The sequence below is a fragment of the Ambystoma mexicanum genome, chromosome 9 (assembly GCF_040938575.1).
Source record: "Ambystoma mexicanum isolate Mex_15411 chromosome 9, UKY_AmexF1_1, whole genome shotgun sequence".
NCBI lineage: Eukaryota > Metazoa > Chordata > Amphibia > Caudata > Ambystomatidae > Ambystoma > Ambystoma mexicanum.
Genome location: NC_090931.1, coordinates 24,001,884 through 24,023,151, shown reverse-complemented (window position 1 = coordinate 24,023,151; position 21,268 = coordinate 24,001,884). Strand labels below are relative to the sequence as shown.

Genomic DNA, 21,268 nt, shown 5'->3' with positions numbered 1-21,268 from the left:
CGTGCTTATCTTGTGAGGGAGGTTGCTGTGGTTCTGGTGCAAACTGACCTCTGCCAGGGCCCCCTGCACCTGGGCGACCTCTGGATCGTCTACCCATGTTCCCAAATGACCTTTGCTGCAAGGTCGGACATTGTGCGCGCCAGTAGCCTTCCTGCCAACAATAGGCACACTGGTTAATGGTTACCGGAGCCAAGGGCGCACTTCCCTGTGGAATGTACTGACCTCTAAATTGGTTACCCCCTCTAGGGCTTTTAACAATCTGTTGCAATAAAACTTTTGTTTTCAGGTCACCCTTTTTTTTCTCAAGTTTTTCCTTTTCAGTATTCACACGATTTTCATAGTACTGAGCCATATGCAGTACTTCTGATTGAGACTTCGCCTGCCAAGCGCTTTCAGAAGACATAGGCCCTCATTGCGAGTCAGGTAGTGGACCATGGTGCTATTAGCACCATGGTCCATGCCGGTAACTCACCGACTCCGCCATGGTGGATGGCGGAATTACCGCCCCATTCCAAGGTTGGCGGGGCGGTAATTCCCCATTCACCATGGCCCCTTCCCCATTCCCATTTTTGCCCCCATAGGGCATAATGGGAATGGGGAAGGCGCTAATTACGGCACCGTAAATTACGGTGCCGTAATTAGCTCCAAAGTCCCTTTGCGGGTTGGATTTTTAACGCCTGCTAAAAGCAGGCGTTAAACACCAACCCGCAAAGGGACACTTGTAATCAGGCGTTAAGGGTTTAACGGCGCCGACGCTCTTTATGGCGCCGTTAACCCCTTAACGCCTGACTTGTAATGAGGGCCATAATCTGTAACTGGATGTCAGGCAGCAATCCACGTACAAATTTGTCGACAAACAGCCTTTATCCTGGCTCTGTGCCTAAGTCTTGTCCACTGAAATCTGAAAATACCTGCTCGAACCGATTGAACAAATCGGTAGCACCCTCAGACTTTCCTTGGACACAGGCCGTAAGCTTGTCCCAAATGATTATTTTTTCAGGAACTATAGTTTTCAATTTTACAATGATTCTATCAGGCAAGGTTAATATCACTTGAGGCAGTCGTTCTCCAGCTGGTCTTTCTCTATCTAGCCTAACCATGTTATCCCATGTATCTCCCAACCCAGGTATGTCATCTATAGTCCTAATCTGTTTCCACAAATCGACTGGCAGGAGTACGGGAAATAATAGGTCAATATCACTTAACTGTAAGACCGACTCTATTTCTTTATAGAACCCAGTAGGATTCTTTCTTATATAGGGAATAGATTGCTTTATGGTGTTCACTTCCTGTCTTGAAAACGGGACGTGAACAAACTGTGATACATAATGTGCAGGAATGTTCACAGCGAGTATACCCTGTGCAGCATTAGCTGCAACCTCAAACTTCGGGACAAATGTCGGGGGAACCTCTCTCATAGGCAACTGAGATGTAGGCAACTCAGAACGCTTACTAAGCAACAGAGTCAAGTCGAGCGCTAAAGCAGTCGAAGAAGTATCAACCGAAAAAGCTCTCTTATAAACACTCAACAATTCTGCGGGACAACAAATCTTTCTATTTACGCACTCGTTCTGCCAGTACTCTACCATTACCTGTATCACTTTCTTTTGCATTTCTAACGCATACTGACTATATGTGTTATATACTTCATCTGGAGTTATCGACATATCCGAAATCCATCTTATCGCATCCTTTATACAAATTTGCGCTTCCTCACCTTTTAATTCACGGCGAGGAGAAAACCGTTACTGTAAGTACATAATACCTAAACTACCACCATCTGCTTCCTCATTCTGTAACCCTTCCAACTCCTTCCTATACTCAAAAATCCTCTCAACATGCTCATATACCTTCTCTGCAGTATCTCTGGACAATGCTAAGGCGTTCAAATCCCGTAACCCTTGTGGGAAATCTACATAATTTAATCTATTCCACATTATACTCAAATGAGTCCCTAATCCTTCAATAAAAACATTTTTCTCAGGAATACCTTTTAAATTTTCGAGTGTGGAAAAAACATCAGCTTGTTCACCCTTCTCCATACAATGTTTACCCCAAGCAATCAATTGACTCTTTTTGTCTGGGGACACAGTATTACAAGTCACACCCCTTGGTCTCGCTCCCTGGTCTACTACAAGCGATGCAGAATCACTTGGAAGAGGAAGAGTAGGCACATTCTGAATATCAACAGGTGGAGGCAAGGGGGCAGGCAAAGGAGCAACGACTGGGAGAACAACAGGAAGAACAGCAGGGAGGACCGGGGGAACTAAAGGAGGGGGATCAACAACGGGAAGGGGCAAAGCGCCGGGAGGAGGGACATACGGGGGGGGCACGGAGGCATGGGGCCTTCGTTCATGCAAAAGTTTATTAATCAATTCATCTGATGTATGAAAATCTTTTGAAGGGTAGATTTTCTGAATGCCTAATTGAAATGCCCTGTCCGTATTCCTAACTGACTCCAATTGTTTATTTTGATCATATAACCGTGCCTTTTCGACAATTGTCATATGTCTACGCATATGTTTCTCTCTACTCTTTTGTTGCCGCAAAGCTTCTGTTTTCCAACTGTGCAATGCGTCAAATGCTGCAGGTCTAGCCTTTTTCTTTACTAATACTGACTCTAGATAATCTATACGAGGGATTTCAAAACTACCATTGGTTGGCCACCGAAGATTAGAATTATGTCTGGTCTGTCTGTGCCAAATGTCATTAAATGCTATACTACCAAAGCTTTTCTTACAGTACATAGTACATGCCGGCGACCCCTCCTGTGGTGCGGGGCGGCTATCTTCCAAGGATTGTCTGTCGCTGCGGAATAATGCCCTAAAGCAGGCAGACAATTTCCCAGGCATATCAAAGTTCTGGTGTTACCTGGTTAAATAATTGTTCTTGCGAGTACAATGCTCCAAATTCAAATTGTCAGGGTTAGATTAAGAATCGGGACATGATTCACCTGACCAAAGGACTGGGAGGCCTGATCGGGTTACTAAGGACAATGCTAAGGACCCACGTGTCTGGTGATTTTCGGCAAATTTACCCACCTCGATATATGGACCCTCGTCAAGACATCGTCTCGGGCTACAGCTCACCATTCAGGGATCGGATCGTGCAGTTTCGTTGAGGAATTTGCTTCTCGTCTAGAGTGGCCATTTCTGTTGGTACCGTCCGATCCGGTCCGATAGCCGAGCAAACCTTCAATGAGACGAAGTCAATCTTGAGGGTTCCTATTCGAGCGCCATCTGTGGAATCAGAAAAATACATTATTAATGCTGTTACACCAAGCAAATGAAAATACACAGACACGGGCTTATAAAGATTCCCAGAATCTTTATTACAAAACTGAACAGTATTGAACAAAGTACACAAAAAGCTATTTGGCTGTCAATATATCACAGAGACCACCAGCAGGGTTCAATGTGAGCAGTGAGCCGAATTTGCTAGCTGGACATCAGCGTATTCATACAGTTTGTTATAATGATGTCCAGCCTCTTACAAGTTAATAATACACTGGGCTAGGGTCGCGCCAGGTTCGTTTTCCTAATTTACATATCTCGTGCATGCGGTTTTCTTTTGAATACATTTACTAACACACACTATTATTCTTTAATTTAATGTTACACTCTTTACGTATCGTTTTAATACAGATCAAACAAATGTTTCGCATCTCGTATTTGGATAGCAGTATTGTTCTTGTATACTTGTAGTTTAACATTGCTAATTCAAGTAATCCCCTGATCCCGAGGACAACAAAGGACAAGGTCTACATGACCCTAACATGTAGCCTGAAGGCAGGTTGGACATTAACCTTCCTACAGAGGTTGAAGAGGTTAAGGCAAGAACAAGAGCATACGAGACGGCCATTTTAGACTACAGGGTGACTTTGTACAATAAACTAAAATGGCGTTTCTAACCTAAAATGGAGGCTCGATTCACTTGAGGTCATGACCTTGTAATTCGGTTTCCCTTGCAAAGCGACTGGGCATAGGCCAACATATACAATGAGGACGAAACCATATCATATCATTTCTAACACATGGTTCACATCTGGGTACAGAGGTCTATGTGTCCAGGCACAGCTGGACCCCTGCATGTCTCTCGTGCATGGATCACATCTGGCTACAGTGTTCTATGTGTCCATTCACTGGTGGACCCCTGTAAGTATCTCTCGTGCATGGTTCACATCTGGGTAGAGAGGTATATGTGTCCAGGCACAGCTGGACCTCTGCATGTCTCTCGTGCATGGATCACATCTGTCTACAGTGGCCTATGTGTGCATTCACTGGTGGACCCTTGCAAGTATCTCTTGTGCATGGTTCACATCTGGGTACAGAGGTCTATGTGTCCAGGCACAGCTGGACCCCTGCATGTCTCTCATGCTTGGTTCACATCTGGCTACAGTGGTCTATGTGTCCATGGGCTGGTGGACCCCTGCCAGTGTCTCTCTCATGCATGGTTCACATCTGGCTAGAGAGGTCTATGTGTCCATGCGCTGCTGGACCCCTGCATGTCTCTCTCATGCATGGTTCACATCTGGCTACAGAGGTCTATTTGTCCATGCGCTGCTGGATCCCTGCATGTCTCTCTCATGCATGGTTCACATCTGGCTACAAAGGTCTATGTGTCCATGCGCTGCTGGATCCCTGCATGTCTCTCTCATGCATGGTTCACATCTGGCTACAGAGCAGAGGTCTATGTGTGCATGCGCTGGTGGACCCTGCATATCTCTCTTGTTCATGGTTCACATCTGGCTACAGAAGTCTATGTGTCCATGTGCTGCTGGACACCTGCATGTCTGTCTCATGCATGGTTCACATCTGGCTACAGAGGTCTATGTGTCCATGCGCTGCTGGACGCCTGCATGTCTCTCTCGTGCATGGTTCACATCTGGCTACAGAGGTCTATGTGTCCATGCGCTGCTGGATTCCTGCATGTCTCTCTCGTGCATGGTTCACATCTGGCTACAGAGGTCTATGTGTGCATGCGCTGGTGGGCCCCTGCATGTCTCTCTCGTGCATGGGTCACATCTGGCTACAGAGGTCTATGTGCCCATGCGCTGCTGGACCCCTGCATGTCTCTCTCATGCATGGTTCACATCTGGCTACAGAGGTCTGTGTGTCCATGCGCTGAAGGACCCCTGCATGACTCTCTCGTGCATGATTCACATCTGGTTACAGAGGTCTCTGTTCATGCGCTGCTGGACCCCTGCATGTCTCTCTCGTGCATAGGTCATATCTGGCTACAGAGGTCTATGTGTCCATGCCCTGCTGGACCCCTGCATGCCTCTCTCGTGCGTGGTTCACATCTGGCTACAGTGGTCTATGTGCCCATGCGCTGCTGGACCCCTGCATGTCTCTCTCGTGCATGGTTCACATCTGGCTACAGAGGTCTATGTGTCCATGCGCTGCTGGACCCCTGCATGTCTCTCTCGTGTGTGGTTCACATCTGGCTACAGAGGTCTCTGTGTCCATGCGCTGCTGTACCCCTGCATGTCTCTCTCCTGCGTGGTTCACGTCTAGCTACAGAGGTCTTTGTGTCCATGTGCTGCTGGACCCCTGCATGTCTCTCTCGTGCGTGGTTCACATCTGGCTACAGATGTCTATGTGTCCATGCGCTGCTGGGCCCCTGTATGTCTCTCTCGTGCGTGGTTCACATCTGTTTACAAAGGTCTATGTGACCATGCGCTGCTGGATCCCTGCATGTCTCTCTCGTGCGTGGTTCACATCTGGCTACAGAGGTCTATGTGTCCATGCGCTGGTGGACCCCTTCATGTCTCGCTCGTGCGTGGTTCACATATGCCTACAGAGGTCTGCGTGTCCATGCACTGCTGGACCCCTGCAAGTATCTCTTGTGCATGGCTTTGCTGGACCCATGCATGTCTCTCTCGTGCATGGTTCACATCTGGCTACAGAGGTCTATGTGTCCATACGCTGCTGAATCCCTGCATGTCTCTCTCGTGCATGGTTCACATCTGGCAACAGAGGTCTATGTGTCCATGCGCTGCTGGACCGCTGCATGTCTCTCTCGTGCATGGTTCACATCTGGCTACAGAGGTCTATGTCTCTCTCGTGCATGGTTCACATCTGGCTACAGAGGTCTGTGTGTCCATGCGCTGCTGGACCCCTGCATGTCTCTCTCGTGCATGATTCACATCTGGCTACAGAGGTCTGTGTTCATGCGCTGCTGGACCCCTGCATGTCTCTCTCGTGCATAGGTCATATCTGGCTACAGAGGTCTATGTGTCCATGCCCTGCTGGACCCCTGCATGCCTCTCTCGTGCGTGGTTCACATCTGGCTACAGTGGTCTATGTGCCCATGCACTGCTGGACCCCTGCAAGTATCTCTTGTGCATGGCTTTGCTGGACCCATGCATGTCTCTCTCGTGCATGGTTCACATTTATTTATTTATTTATTTATTTATATATTTGTAACGCGCCGGAGCTCGCAAGCATCAGGGCGCGAAAGAGGTCTATGTGTCCATACGCTGCTGGATCCCTGCATGTCTCTCTCGTGCATGGTTCACATCTGGCAACAGAGGTCTATGTGTCCATGCGCTGCTGGACCCCTGCATGTCTCTCTCGTGCATGGTTCACATCTGGCTACAGAGGTCTATGTCTCTCTCGTGCATGGTTCACATCTGGCTACAGAGGTCTGTGTGTACATTTGCTGCTGGACCCCTGCATGTCAATCTCATGCATGGGTCACATCTGGCTACAGATGTCTGTGTGGACATGCGCTGCTGGATCCCTGCAAGTCTCTCTCGTGCATGGGTTACATCTGGCTACAGTGGTCTATGTATCCATGCGCTGCTGGACCACTGCAAGTATCTCTCGTGCATGGTTCACATCTGGCTACAGATGTCTATGTGTCCATGCACTGCTGGACCCCTGCATGTCTCTCTCATGCATGGTTCACATCTGGCTACAGAGGACTATGTGTCCATGCGCTGATGGGCCCCTGTGTGTCTCTCTCGTGCATGGTTCACATCTGGCTAAAGAAGTCTATGTGTCCATGCGCTGCTGTACCCCTGCATGTCTCTCTCGTGCATGGTTCACAAATGTCTACAGGGTTCTATGTGTCCATGTGCTGGTGGACCCCTGCAAGTATCTCTCGTGCACGGTTCACATCTGGCTACAGAGGTCTATGTGTCCATGCACTGCTGGACCCCTCTATATCTCTCTTGTGCATGGTTCACATCTGGCTACAGAGGGTTATGTGTCCATGCGCTGCTGGACCCTTGCAAGTTTCTCTCGTGCATGGTTCACATCTGGCTACAGAGGTCTATGTGTCCATTTGCTGCTGGACCCCTGCATGTCTCTCTCGTGCATGGTTCACATCTGGCTACAGAGGTCAAGTGTCCATACGCTGCTGGAACCCTTCATGTCTCTCTCGTGCATGGTTCACATCTGGTTACATAGGTCTATGTGTCCATGCGCTGCTGGACCCCTGCAAGTATCTCTCATGCATGGGTCACATCTAGCTACAGAGGTCTGTGTGTGCATGCGCTGCTGGATGCCTGCATGTCTCTCTCGTGCATGGTTCACATCTGGCTACAAAGGTCAAGTGTCCATGCGCTGCAGGACCCCTGCATGTCTCTCACGTGCATGGTTCACATCTGGCTACAGAGGTCAAGTGTCCATGCACTGCTGGACCCCTGCATGTCTCTCTCGTGCATGGTTCACATCTGGCTACAGAGGTCAATGTGTCCATGCGCTGATGGACCCCTGCATGTCTCTCTTGTGCATGGTTCACATCTGGCTACAGTGGTCTATGTGTCCATGCGCTGGTGGACCCCTGCAAGTATCTCTTGTGCATGGTTCACATCTGGCTACAGTGGTCTATGTGTCCATGCGCTGGTGGACTCCTGCAAGTATCTCTCATGCACGGTTCACATCTGGCTACAAAGGTCTATGTGTCCATGCGCTGCTGGACCCCTCTATCTCTCTCTTGTGCATGGTTCACATCTGGCTACAGAGGGTTATGTGTTCATGCGCTGCTGGACCCTTGCAAGTATCTCTCGTGCATGGTTCACATCTGGCTACAGAGGTCTATGTGTCCATTTGCTTCTGGACCCCTGCAAGTATCTCTCGTGCATGGTTCACATCTGGCTACAGAGGTCTATGTGTCCATGCGCTGCCCGACCCCTGCATGTCTCTATTGTGCATGGTTCACATCTGGCTACAGAGGTCAAGTGTCCATGCGCTGCTGGACCCCTGCATGTCTCTCTCGTACATCGTTCATATCTGAATACAGAGGTCTATGTGTCCATGCACTGCTGGACCCCTCCAAGTATCTCTCGTACATGGTTCACATCTGGCTACAGAGGTCTATGTGTCCATGCACTGCTGGACACCTGCAAGTATCTCTCATGCATGGTTCACATCTGGCTACAGTGGTCTATGTGTCCATTCACTGGTGGACCCCTGCATGTCTCTCTCGTGCATGGGTCACATCTGGCTACAGAGTCCTATATGTCCATGCACTGCTGGACCCCTGCATGTATCTCTCGTCCATGGTTCACATCTGGCTACAGAGGTTCATGTGTCCATGCGCTGCTGGACCCCTCTATGTCTCTCTTGCGCATGCTTCACATCTGGCTATAGATGTTTATGTGTCCATGCACTGCTGGGCCCCTGCATGTCTCTCTCATGCATGGTTCACATCTGGCTACAGAGGTATATGTGTCCATGCACTGCTGGACCACTGCATGTCTCTCTCGTGCATGGTTCACATCTGGCTACAGGGGTCTATGTGTCCATGTGCTGCTGGGCCCTTGCATTTCTCTTTCGTGCATGCTTCACATCTGGCTACAGAGGTCTATGTGTCCATGCACTGCTGGACCCCTCCAAGTATCTCTCGTACACGGTTCACATCTGGCTACAGAGGTCTATGTGTCCATGCACTGCTGGACTGGACACCTGCAAGTATCTCTCATGCATGGTTCACATCTGGCTACAGTGGTCTATGTGTCCATTCACTGGTGGACCCCTGCATGTCTCTCTCGTGCATGGGTCACATCTGGCTACAGAGTCCTATATGTCCATGCACTGCTGGACCCCTGCATGTATCTCTCGTCCATGGTTCACATCTGGCTACAGAGGTTCATGTGTCCATGCGCTGCTGGACCCCTCTATGTCTCTCTCGCGCATGCTTCACATCTGGCTATAGATGTTTATGTGTCCATGCACTGCTGGGCCCCTGCATGTCTCTCTCATGCATGGTTCACATCTGGCTACAGAGGTCTATGTGTCCATGCGCTGCTGGGCCCCTGCATGTCTCTCTTGTGCATGGTTCACATCTGGCTGCAGTGGTCTATGTGTCCATGCGCTGCTGGACCCCTGCAAGTATCTCTCGTGCATGGTTCACATCTGGCTACAGTGGTCTATGTGTCCATGCGCTGCTGTACCCCTGCATGTCTCTCTCGTGCATGGTTCACATCTGGCTACATGGGTCTATGTGTCCATGCGCTGGTGGATCCCTGCAAGTATCTCTCGTGCACGGTTCACATCTGGCTACAGAGGTCTATGTGTCCATGCACTGCTGGACCCCTCTATGTCTCTCTTGTGCATGGTTCACATCTGGCTGCAGTGGTCTATGTGTCCATGCGCTGCTGGACCCCTGAAAGTATCTCTCGTGCATGGTTCACATCTGGCTACAGTGGTCTATGTGTCCATGCGCTGCTGTACCCTTGCATGTCTCTCTCGTGCATGGTTCACATCTGGCTACAGGGGTCTATGTGTCCATGCGCTGGTGGACCCCTGCAAGTATCTCTCGTGCACGGTTCACATCTGGCTACAGAGGTCTATGTGTCCATTTGCTGCTGGACCCCTGCATGTCTCTCTCGTGCATGGTTCACATCTGGCTACAGAGGTCAAGTGTCCATGCGCTGCTGGACCCCTGCATGTCTCTCTCGTGCATGCTTCACATCTAGCTACAGAGTTCAAGTGTCCATGCGCTGCTGGACTCCTGCATGTCTCTCTCGTGCATGGTTCACATCTGGCTACAGAGGGCTATGTGTGCATGCGCTGGTGCCCGCCTGCATGTCTCTCTCGTGCATGGTTCACATCTGGCTACAGAGGTCTATGTGTCCATGCGCTGCTGGACCCCTGCATGACTCTCTCGTGCGTGGTTCACATCTGGCTACAGTGGTCTATGTGCCCATGCGCTGCTGGACCCCTGCATGTCTCTCTCGGGCATGGTTCACATCTGGCTACAGAGGTCAAGTGTCCATGCGCTGCTGGTCCCCTGCATGTCTCTCTTGTGCATGGTTCACATCTGGCTGCAGTGGTCTATGTGTCCATGCGCTGCTGGACCCCTGCAAGTATCTCTCGTGCATGGTTCACATCTGGCTACAGAGGTCTATGTGTCCGTGCGCGGCTGGACCCCTGCATGTCTCTCTCATGCATGGTTCACATCTGGCTACAGAGGTCTATGTGTCCATGCGCTGCTGGGCCCCTGCATGTCTCTCTCGTGCATGGTTCACATCTGGCTGCAGTGGTCTATGTGTCCATGCACTGCTGGACCCCTGCAAGTATCTCTCGTGCATGGTTCACATCTGGCTACAGTGGTCTATGTGTCCATGCGCTGCTGTACCCCTGCATGTCTCTCTCGTGCATGGTTCACATCTGGCTACAGGGTTCTATGTGTCCATGAGCTGGTGGATCCCTGCACGTATCTCTCGTGCACGGTTCACATCTGGCTACAGAGGTCTATGTGTCCATGCACTGCTGGACCCCTCTATGTCTCTCTTGTGCATGGTTCACATCTGGCTGCAGTGGTCTATGTGTCCATGCGCTGCTGGACCCCTGTAAGTATCTCTCGTGCATGGTCCACATCTGGCTACAGTGGTCTATGTGTCCATTCGCTGCTGTACCCCTGCATGTCTCTCTCGTGCATGGTTCACATCTGGCTACAGGGGTCTATGCGTCCATGCGCTGGTGGATCCCTGCAAGTATCTCTCGTGCATGGTTCACATCTGGCTACAGAGGTCTATGTGTCCATTTGCTGCTGGACCCCTGCATGTCTCTCTCGTGCATGGTTCACATCTGGCTACAGAGGTCAAGTGTCCATGCGCTGCTGGAACCCTTCATGTCTCTCTCGTGCATGGTTCACATCTGGTTACAGAGGTCTATGTGTCCATGCGCTGCTGGACCCCTGCAAGTATCTCTCATGCATGGGTCACATGACTCACATCTAGCTACAGAGGTCTGTGTGTGCATGCGCTGCTGGATGCTTGTATGTCTCTCTCGTGCATGGTTCACATCTGGCTACAGAGGTCAAGTGTCCATGCTCTGCTGGACCCCTGCATGTCTCTCTCGTGCATGGTTCACATCTGGCTACAGAGGTCTATGTGTCCATGCGCTGGTGGACCCCTGCAAGTATCTCTTGTGCATGGTTGACATCTGGCTACAGAGGTCTATGTGTCCATGCGCTGATGGACCCTGCATGTCTCTCTTGTGCATGGTTAACATCTGGCTACAGTGGTCTATGTGTCCATGCGCTGGTGGACCCCTGCAAGTATCTCTTGTGCATGGTTCACATCTGGCTACAGTGGTCTATGTGTCCATGCGCTGGTGGACCCCTGCAAGTATCTCTCATGCACGGTTCACATCTGGCTACAAAGGTCTATGTGTCCATGCGCTGCTGGACCCCTCTATGTCTCTCTTGTGCATGGTTCACATCTGGCTACAGAGGGTTATGTGTCCATGCGCTGCTGGACCCTTGCAAGTATCTCTCGTGCATGGTTCACATCTGGCTACAGAGGTCTATGTGTCCATTTGCTGCTGGACCCCTGCAAGTATCTCTCGTGCATGGTTCACATCTGGCTACAGAGGTCAAGTGTCCATACGCTGCCCGACCCCTGCATGTCTCTATTGTGCATGGTTCACATCTGGCTACAGAGGTCAAGTGTCCATGCGCTGCTGGACCCCTGCATGTCTCTCTCGTACATCGTTCATATCTGAATACAGAGGTCTATGTGTCCATGCACTGCTGGACCCCTCCAAGTATCTCTCGTACATAGTTCACATCTGGCTACAGAGGTCTATGTGTCTATGCACTGCTGGACACCTGCAAGTATCTCTCATGCATGGTTCACATCTGGCTACAGTGGTCTATGTGTCCATTCACTGGTTGACCCCTGCATGTCTCTCTCGTGCATGGGTCACATCTGGCTACAGAGTCCTATATGTCCATGCACTGCTGGACCCCTGCATGTATCTCTCGTCCATGGTTCACATCTGGCTACAGAGGTTCATGTGTCCATGCGCTGCTGGACCCCTCTATGTCTCTCTTGCGCATGCTTCACATCTGGCTATAGATGTTTATGTGTCCATGCACTGCTGGGCCCCTGCATGTCTCTCTCATGCACGGTTCACATCTGGCTACAGAGGTATATGTGTCCATGCACTGCTGGACCACTGCATGTCTCTCTCGTGCATGGTTCACATCTGGCTACAGGGGTCTATGTGTCCATGTGCTGCTGGGCCCTTGCATTTCTCTTTCGTGCATGCTTCACATCTGGCTACAGAGGTCTATGTGTCCATGCACTGCTGGACCCCTCCAAGTATCTCTCGTACATGGTTCACATCTGGCTACAGAGGTCTATGTGTCCATGCACTGCTGGACTGGACACCTGCAAGTATCTCTCATGCATGGTTCACATCTGGCTACAGTGGTCTATGTGTCCATTCACTGGTGGACCCCTGCATGTCTCTCTCGTGCATGGGTCACATCTGGCTACAGAGTCCTATATGTCCATGCACTGCTGGACCCCTGCATGTATCTCTCGTCCATGGTTCACATCTGGCTACAGAGGTTCATGTGTCCATGCGCTGCTGGACCCCTCTATGTCTATCTTGCGCATGCTTCACATCTGGCTATAGATGTTTATGTGTCCATGCACTGCTGGGCCCCTGCATGTCTCTCTCATGCATGGTTCACAACTGGCTACAGAGGTCTATGTGTCCATGCGCTGCTGGGCCCCTGCATGTCTCTCTTGTGCATGGTTCACATCTGGCTGCAGTGGTCTATGTGTCCATGCGCTGCTGGACCCCTGCAAGTATCTCTCGTGCATGGTTCACATCTGGCTACAGTGGTCTATGTGTCCATGCGCTGCTGTACCCCTGCATGTCTCTCTCGTGCATGGTTCACATCTGGCTACAGGGGTCTATGTGTCCATGCGCTGGTGGATCCCTGCAAGTATCTCTCGTGCACGGTTCACATCTGGCTACAGAGGTCTATGTGTCCATGCACTGCTGGACCCCTCTATGTCTCTCTTGTGCATGGTTCACATCTGGCTGCAGTGGTCTATGTGTCCATGCGCTGCTGGACCCCTGAAAGTATCTCTCGTGCATGGTTCACATCTGGCTACAGTGGTCTATGTGTCCATGCGCTGCTGTACCCTTGCATGTCTCTCTCGTGCATGGTTCACATCTGGCTACAGGGGTCTATGTGTCCATGCGCTGGTGGACCCCTGCAAGTATCTCTCGTGCACGGTTCACATCTGGCTACAGAGGTCTATGTGTCCATTTGCTGCTGGACCCCTGCATGTCTCTCTCGTGCATGGTTCACATCTGGCTACAGAGGTCAAGTGTCCATGCGCTGCTGGACCCCTGCATGTCTCTCTCGTGCATGCTTCACATCTAGCTACAGAGTTCAAGTGTCCATGCGCTGCTGGACTCCTGCATGTCTCTCTCGTGCATGGTTCACATCTGGCTACAGAGGGCTATGTGTGCATGCGCTGGTGCCCGCCTGCATGTCTCTCTCGTGCATGGTTCACATCTGGCTACAGAGGTCAAGTGTCCATGCGCTGCTGGACCCCTGCATGTCTCTCTCGTGCATGCTTCACATCTAGCTACAGAGTTCAAGTGCCCATGCGCTGCTGGACCCCTGCATGTCTCTCTCGGGCATGGTTCACATCTGGCTACAGAGGTCAAGTGTCCATGTGCTGCTGGTCCCCTGCATGTCTCTCTTGTGCATGGTTCACATCTGGCTGCAGTGGTCTATGTGTCCATGTGCTGCTGGACCCCTGCAAGTATCTCTCGTGCATGGTTCACATCTGGCTACAGAGGTCTATGTGTCCGTGCGCGGCTGGACCCCTGCATGTCTCTCTCATGCATGGTTCACATCTGGCTACAGAGGTCTATGTGTCCATGCGCTGCTGGGCCCCTGCATGTCTCTCTCGTGCATGGTTCACATCTGGCTGCAGTGGTCTATGTGTCCATGCACTGCTGGACCCCTGCAAGTATCTCTCGTGCATGGTTCACATCTGGCTACAGTGGTCTATGTGTCCATGCGCTGCTGTACCCCTGCATGTCTCTCTCGTGCATGGTTCACATCTGGCTACAGGGGTCTATGTGTCCATGCGCTGGTGGACCCCTGCACGTATCTCTCGTGCACGGTTCACATCTGGCTACAGAGGTCTATGTGTCCATGCACTGCTGGACCCCTCTATGTCTCTCTTGTGCATGGTTCACATCTGGCTTCAGTGGTCTATGTGTCCATGCGCTGCTGGACCCCTGTAAGTATCTCTCGTGCATGGTCCACATCTGGCTACAGTGGTCTATGTGTCCATTCGCTGCTGTACCCCTGCATGTCTCTCTCGTGCATGGTTCACATCTGGCTACAGGGGTCTATGTGTCCATGCGCTGGTGGATCCCTGCAAGTATCTCTCGTGCACGGTTCACATCTGGCTACAGAGGTCTATGTGTCCATTTGCTGCTGGACCCCTGCATGTCTCTCTCTTGCATGGTTCACATCTGGCTACAGAGGTCAAGTGTCCATGCGCTGCTGGAACCCTTCATGTCTCTCTCGTGCATGGTTCACATCTGGTTACAGAGGTCTATGTGTCCATGCGCTGCTGGACCCCTGCAAGTATCTCTCATGCATGGGTCACATGACTCACATCTAGCTACAGAGGTCTGTGTGTGCATGCGCTGCTGGATGCCTGTATGTCTCTCTCGTGCATGGTTCACATCTGGCTACAGAGGTCAAGTGTCCATGCTCTGCTGGACCCCTGCATGTCTCTCTCGTGCATGGTTCACATCTGGCTACAGAGGTCTATGTGTCCATGCTCTGCTGGACCCCTGCATGTCTCTCTCGTGCATGGTTCACAACTGGCTACAGTGGTCTATGTGTCCATGCGCTGCTGGACCCCTGCATGTCTCTCTCGTGCATGGTTCACATCTGGCTACAGAGGTCTATGTGTCCATGCACTGGTGGACCCCTGCATGTCTCTCTTGTGCATGGTTCACATCTGGCTACAGTGGTCTATGTGTCCATGCGCTGGTGGACCCCTGCAAGTATCTCTTGTGCATGGTTCACATCTGGCTACAGTGGTCTATGTGTCCATGCGCTGGTGGACCCCTGCAAGTATCTCTCGTGCACGGTTCACATCTGGCTACAGAGGTCTATGTGTCCATGTGCTGCTGGACCCCTCTATGTCTCTCTTGTGCATGGTTCACATCTGGCTACAGAGAGTTATGTGTCCATGCGCTGCTGGACCCTTGCAAGTATCTCTCGTGCATGGTTCACATCTGGCTACAGAGGTCTATGTGTCCATTTGCTGCTGAACCCCTGCAAGTTTCTCTCGTGCATGGTTCACATCTGGCTACATAGGTCAAGTGTCCATGCGCTGATGGGCCCCTGTGTGACTCTCTCGTGCATGGTTCACATCTGGCTACAGAGGTCTATGTGTGCATGCACTGGTGGGCCCCTGCATGTCTCTCTCGTGCATGGTTCAAATCTGGCTACAGAGGTCTATGTGTCCATGCGCTGCCCGACCCCTGCATGTCTCTATTGTGCATGGTTCACATCTGGCTACAGAGGTCAAGTGTCCATGCGCTGCTGGACCCCTGCATGTCTCTCTCGTACATGGTTCATATCTGAATACAGAGGTCTATGTGTCCATGCGCTGCTGGACCCCTGTAAGTATCTCTCGTACATGGTTTACATCTGGCTACAGAGGTCTATGTGTCCAGGCACTGCTGGACACCTGCAAGTATCTCTCATGCATGGTTCACATCTGGCTACAGTGGTCTATGTGTCCATTCACTGGTGGACCCCTGCATGTCTCTCGCGTGCATGGGTCACATCTGGCTACAGAGTCCTATATGTCCATGCACTGCTGGACCCCTGCATGTATCTCTCGTCCACGGTTCACATCTGGCTACAGAGGTTCATGTGTCCATGCGCTGCTGGACCCCTCTATGTCTCTCTTGCGCATGCTTCACATCTGGCTACAGATGTTTATGTGTCCATGCACTGCTGGACCCCTGCATGTTTCTCTCGTGCATGGTTCACATCTGGCTACAGAGGTCTATGTGTCCATGCGCTGCTGGGCCACTGCATGTCTCTCTCATACATGGTTCACATCTGGCTACAGAGGTCTATGTGTGCATGCGCTGGTGGGCCCCTGCATGTCTCTCTCGTGCATGGTTTACATCTGTCTACAGAGGTCTATGTGTCCATGCGCTGCTGGACCACTGCATGTCTCTCTCGTGCATGGTTCACATCTGGCTACAGGGGTCTATGTGTCCATGCGCTGCTGGGCCCCTGCATTTCTCTCTCATGCATGGTTCACATCTGGCTACAGAGGTCTATGTGTCCATGCGCTGCTGGGCCCCTGCATGCCTCTCTCGTTCATGGTTCACATCTGGCTACAGGGGTCTATGTGTCCATGCGCTGATGGGCCCCTGCATGTCTCTCTCGTGCATGGTTCACATCTGGCTACAGAGGTCTATGTGTCCATGCGCTGCTGGGCCCCTGCATGCCTCTCTCGTGCATGGTTCACATCTGGCTACAGAGGTCTATGTGTTCATGCGCTGCTGGACCCCTGCATGTCTCTCTCGTGCATGGTTCACATCTGGCTACAGAGGTCTATGTGTCCATGCGCTGCTGGACCCCTGCATGTCTCTCTTGTGCATTGCTCACATCTGGCTACAGGGGTCTATGTGTCCATGCGCTGCTGGGCCCCTGCGTGTCTCTCTCGTGCATGGTTCACATCTGGCTACAGAGGTCTATGTGTCCATGCGCCGATGGGCCCCTGCGTGTCTCTCTCGTGCATGGTTCACATCTGGCTACAGAGGTCTATGTGTGCATGCACTGGTGGGCCCCTGCATGTCTCTCTCGTGCATGGTTCAAATCTGGCTTCAGAGGTCTATGTGTCCATGCGCTGCTGGACCCCTGCATGTCTCTCTCGTGCATGGTTCACATCTGGCTACAGAGGTCTATGTGTCCATGCACTGCTGGACCCCTGCATGTCTCTCTCGTGCATGGTACACATCTGGCTACAGAGTTCAAGTGTCCATGCGCTGCTGGACTCCTGCATGTCTCTCTCGTGCATGGTTCACATCTGGCTACAGAGGGCTATGTGTGCATGCGCTGGTGGCCCCCTGTATGTGTCTCTCGTGCATGGTTCACATCTGGCTACAGAGGTCTATGTGTCCATGCGCTGCTGGACCCCTGCATGTCTCTCTTGTGCGTGGTTCACATCTGGCTACAGTGGTCTATGTGCCCATGCGCTGCTGGACCCCTGCATGTCTCTCTCGGGACATGGTTCACATCTGGCTACAGAGGTCAAGTGTCCATGCGCTGCTGGTCCCCTGCATGTCTCTCTCGTGCATGGTTCACATCTGGCTGCAGTGGTCTATGTGTCCATGCGCTGCTGGACCCCTGCTAGTATCTCTCGTGCATGGTTCACATCTGGCTACAGAGGTCTATGTGTCCATGCGCGGCTGGACCCCTGCATGTCTCTCTTGTGCATGGTTCACATCTGGCTGCAGTGGTCTGTGTGTCCATGCGCTGCTGGTCTCCTGCATGCCTCTCTCGTGCATGGTTCCCATCTGGCTACAGAGGTCTGTGTGTTCATGCACTGCTGGACCCCTGCAAGTATATCTTGTGCATGGTTCACATCTGGCTACAGAGGTCTATGTGTCCATGCGCTGCTGGACCCCTGCATGTCTCTCTCGTGCATGGTTCACATCTGGCTACAGAGGTCTACGTGTCCATGCGCTGCTGGACCCCTGCATGTCTCTCACGTGCATGGTTCACATCTGGCTACAGAGGTCTATGTGTCCATGCGCTGCTGGATCCCTGCATGTCTCTCTCTCGTGCATGGTTCACATCTGGCTACAGAGTTCTATGTGTGATTGCGCTGGTGGACCCCTGCATGTCTCTCTCGTGCATGGTTCACATCTGGCTGCAGTGGTCTATGTGTCCATGCACTGCTGGACCCCTGCAAGTATCTCTCGTGCATGGTTCACATCTGGCTACAGAGGTCTATGTGTCCATGCGCTGCTGGACCCCTGCATGTCTCTCTCGTGCATGGTTCACATCTGGCTACAGAGGTCTATGTGTCCATGCGCTGCTGGATCCCTGCATGTCTCTCTCTCGTGCATGGTTCACATCTGGCTACAGAGTTCAAGTGTCCATGCGCTGCTGGACCCCTGCATGTCTCTCTCATGGATAATATTGCATAGTAATGTCTTGTGTTGTATTGCATAGTATTGTGTTGTGTTGTTTTGCATAGTGATGTGTTATATTGTTTTGGATTATTGAATACGTTTTGTGCTGTGTTGCATTGCTCTGTGTATTGTATGGCATGGTGTTGTGTGTTGCATAGTGATGTGGTTTGTTGCATTCCATGGCTGTGTTGCATAGTACTATGTTGTGTTGTATGGTATGGTGGTGTGTTATGTAGTTGTGTGTTGTGTTGTATGGCATGAGGTTGTGTAGTTATGTGTTGTGTTGCATAGTAATATGCTTCAGTGTGTTGTGTTGCATGGCATTATGCAGTTTTGTGTTGTTTTGCATAGTAATGCGTTGTGGTGTGGTGTATGGCATGGTGTGTTATAGTGTTGCATAGTAATGTGTTGTGTTGTGTTGTGTTGCATGGCATGGCGTTGTGTGGTTTTGTGTTGGGTTGCATGTGTTGTGGTGTGTCGATAGCACTGCGTAGTGATGCCTTGTGCCTCTGGGGCTTGCTTTGTGTTTGTGTGTGTGGGGGGGGGCTCTGCCTCCTGCATCGGGGACGAGATGGCCTCTGCATGCACAGGGGGGCTGCACCTCCTGTAGCCTGGGGTTGGGGAGGCACTGGTAGAGACCCTCCGGAGCCATCGGCCCTCTCTATGGAGAAACTGGTAGGGATTATACCATCCTGTGACTGGGGAGGGCGTGCAACGTGTGGACATGGAGGCCACGCCTTCTGTAGCCTGCGTCAGGGTTTGAGTTGGTTCTGTCTTGAGAGGGCGGTGGGTACTTTCTAGGCTTGGGGAAGGGTGAGCATGTCTGGCCTCTAAGTATCTTAAGTCTGGGTAGGCGGTGACTTTCTCAGAGAGAAGATAGTGTTTGACTGAAGCACTCTGTGATGGGTGGGGGAGGGGAAATTCTGCTGTTGGGAGGCCTTTCTGTAGCATCCTCTTCCAGAGTATTGCTGCTCTTTACGGATTACTGAGGGGGCGTGTAGGGGGGAGGGGTGGCTGGGGATCCTCTGCCAGGGTATTGCTGCTCTGTACGGATGGCTGGGGGGGCGTGTAGGGGGGAGGGGTGGCTGGGGATCCTCTGCCAGGGTAACATTGCACTGTGCGGATGAGTGGGGGGGTGTAGGAGGGTGGGTGGCTGGGGATCCTCTGCCAGGGTATTGCTGCTCTGTAAGGATGGCTGGGGGGGCGTGTAGGGGGAGTGGCAGGGGATACTCTGCCAGGGTATTGCTGCTCTGTAAGGATTGCTGGGGAGGCATGTAGGGGGGGTGGCAGGGGATCCTCTGCCAGGGTATTGCTGCTCTGTAAGGATTGCTGGGGGGGCATGTAGGGGGGGTGGCAGGGGATACTCTGCCAGGGTATTGCTGCTCTGTACGGATGGCTGGGGGGGGCGTGTAGGGGGGAGGGGTGGCTGGGGATACTCTGCCAGGGTAACATTGCACTGTGCGGATGAGTGGGGGGGTGTAGGAGGGTGGGTGGCTGGGGATCCTCTGCCAGGGTATTGCTGCTCTGTAAGGATGGCTGGGGGGGCGTGTAGGGGGAGTGGCAGGGGATACTCTGCCAGGGTATTGCTGCTCTGTAAGGATTGCTGGGGAGGCATGTAGGGGGGGTGGCAGGGGATCCTCTGCCAGGGTATTGCTGCTCTGTAAGGATTGCTGGGGGGGCATGTAGGGGGGGTGGCAGGGGATACTCTGCCAGGGTATTGCTGCTCTGTACGGATGGCTGGGGGGGCGTGTAGGGGGGAGGGGTGGCTGGGGATACTCTGCCAGGGTAACATTGCACTGTGCGGATGAGTGGGGGGGTGTAGGAGGGTGGGTGGCTGGGGATCCTCTGCCAGGGTATTGCTGCTCTGTAAGGATGGCTGGGTGGGGGCGTGTAGGGGGGGGTGGGTGGGGATCCTCTGCCAGGGTATTGCTGCTCTGTAAGGATGGCTGGGGGGGCGTGTAGGAGGGGTGGCTGGGGATCCTCTGCCAGGGTAAGGCTGCTCTGTACGAATGGCTGGGGATTGAGGGGGTCTTGACTGGGCACCCTTTGCCAGGGTATTGCTGCTCTGTACGGATGGCTGGGGGGGGCGTGTAGGGGGGAGGGGTGGCTGGGGATACTCTGCCAGGGTAACATTGCACTGTGCGGATGAGTGGGGGGGTGTAGGAGGGTGGGTGGCTGGGTATCCTCTGCCAGGGTATTGCTGCTCTGTAAGCAGGGGCGTTGCTAGGGGGGGGCTAAGGGGGCTATAGCCCCTGATCTTTTGGTTGTAGCCCCGGATAGAATCTCAGGAGCTACAGCCAAAAGACTAGCTAGCCCCCAGTCCCAACAGTTCCGACATCAGCTTAGCCCCGGGTCTTTTCCAGACCTAGCAACTCCCCTGCCTGTAAGGATTGCTGGGGGGCGTGTAGGGGGGTGGCTGGGGATCCTCTGCCAGGGTATTGCTGCTCTGTAAGGATTGCTGGAGGGCATGTAGGGGGGGGGTGGCAGGGGATCCTCTGCCAGGGTATTGCTGCTCTGTAAGGATGGCTGGGTGGGGGGGCGTGTAGGGGGGTGGCAGGGGATCCTCTGCCAGGGTATTGCTGCTCTGTAAGGATTGCTGGAGGGCATGTAGGGGGGGGGTGGCAGGGGATCCTCTGCCAGGGTATTGCTGCTCTGTAAGGATGGCTGGGTGGGGGGGCGTGTAGGGGGGTGGCAGGGGATCCTCTGCCAGGGTATTGCTGCTCTGTAAGGATTGCTGGAGGGCATGTAGGGGGGGGTGGCTGGGGATCCTCTGCCAGGGTATTGCTGCTCTGTAAGGATGGCTGGGG

The 21,268-nt window shown here is 52.4% G+C and overlaps 1 protein-coding gene across 1 annotated transcript in view; it reads left to right on the top strand.

Moving 5' to 3' along the window:
- Positions 1-21,268, top strand: part of SCN3B (sodium voltage-gated channel beta subunit 3) — a 273,681-nt gene that overhangs the window by 16,672 nt on the left and 235,741 nt on the right. The window lies entirely within an intron of this gene.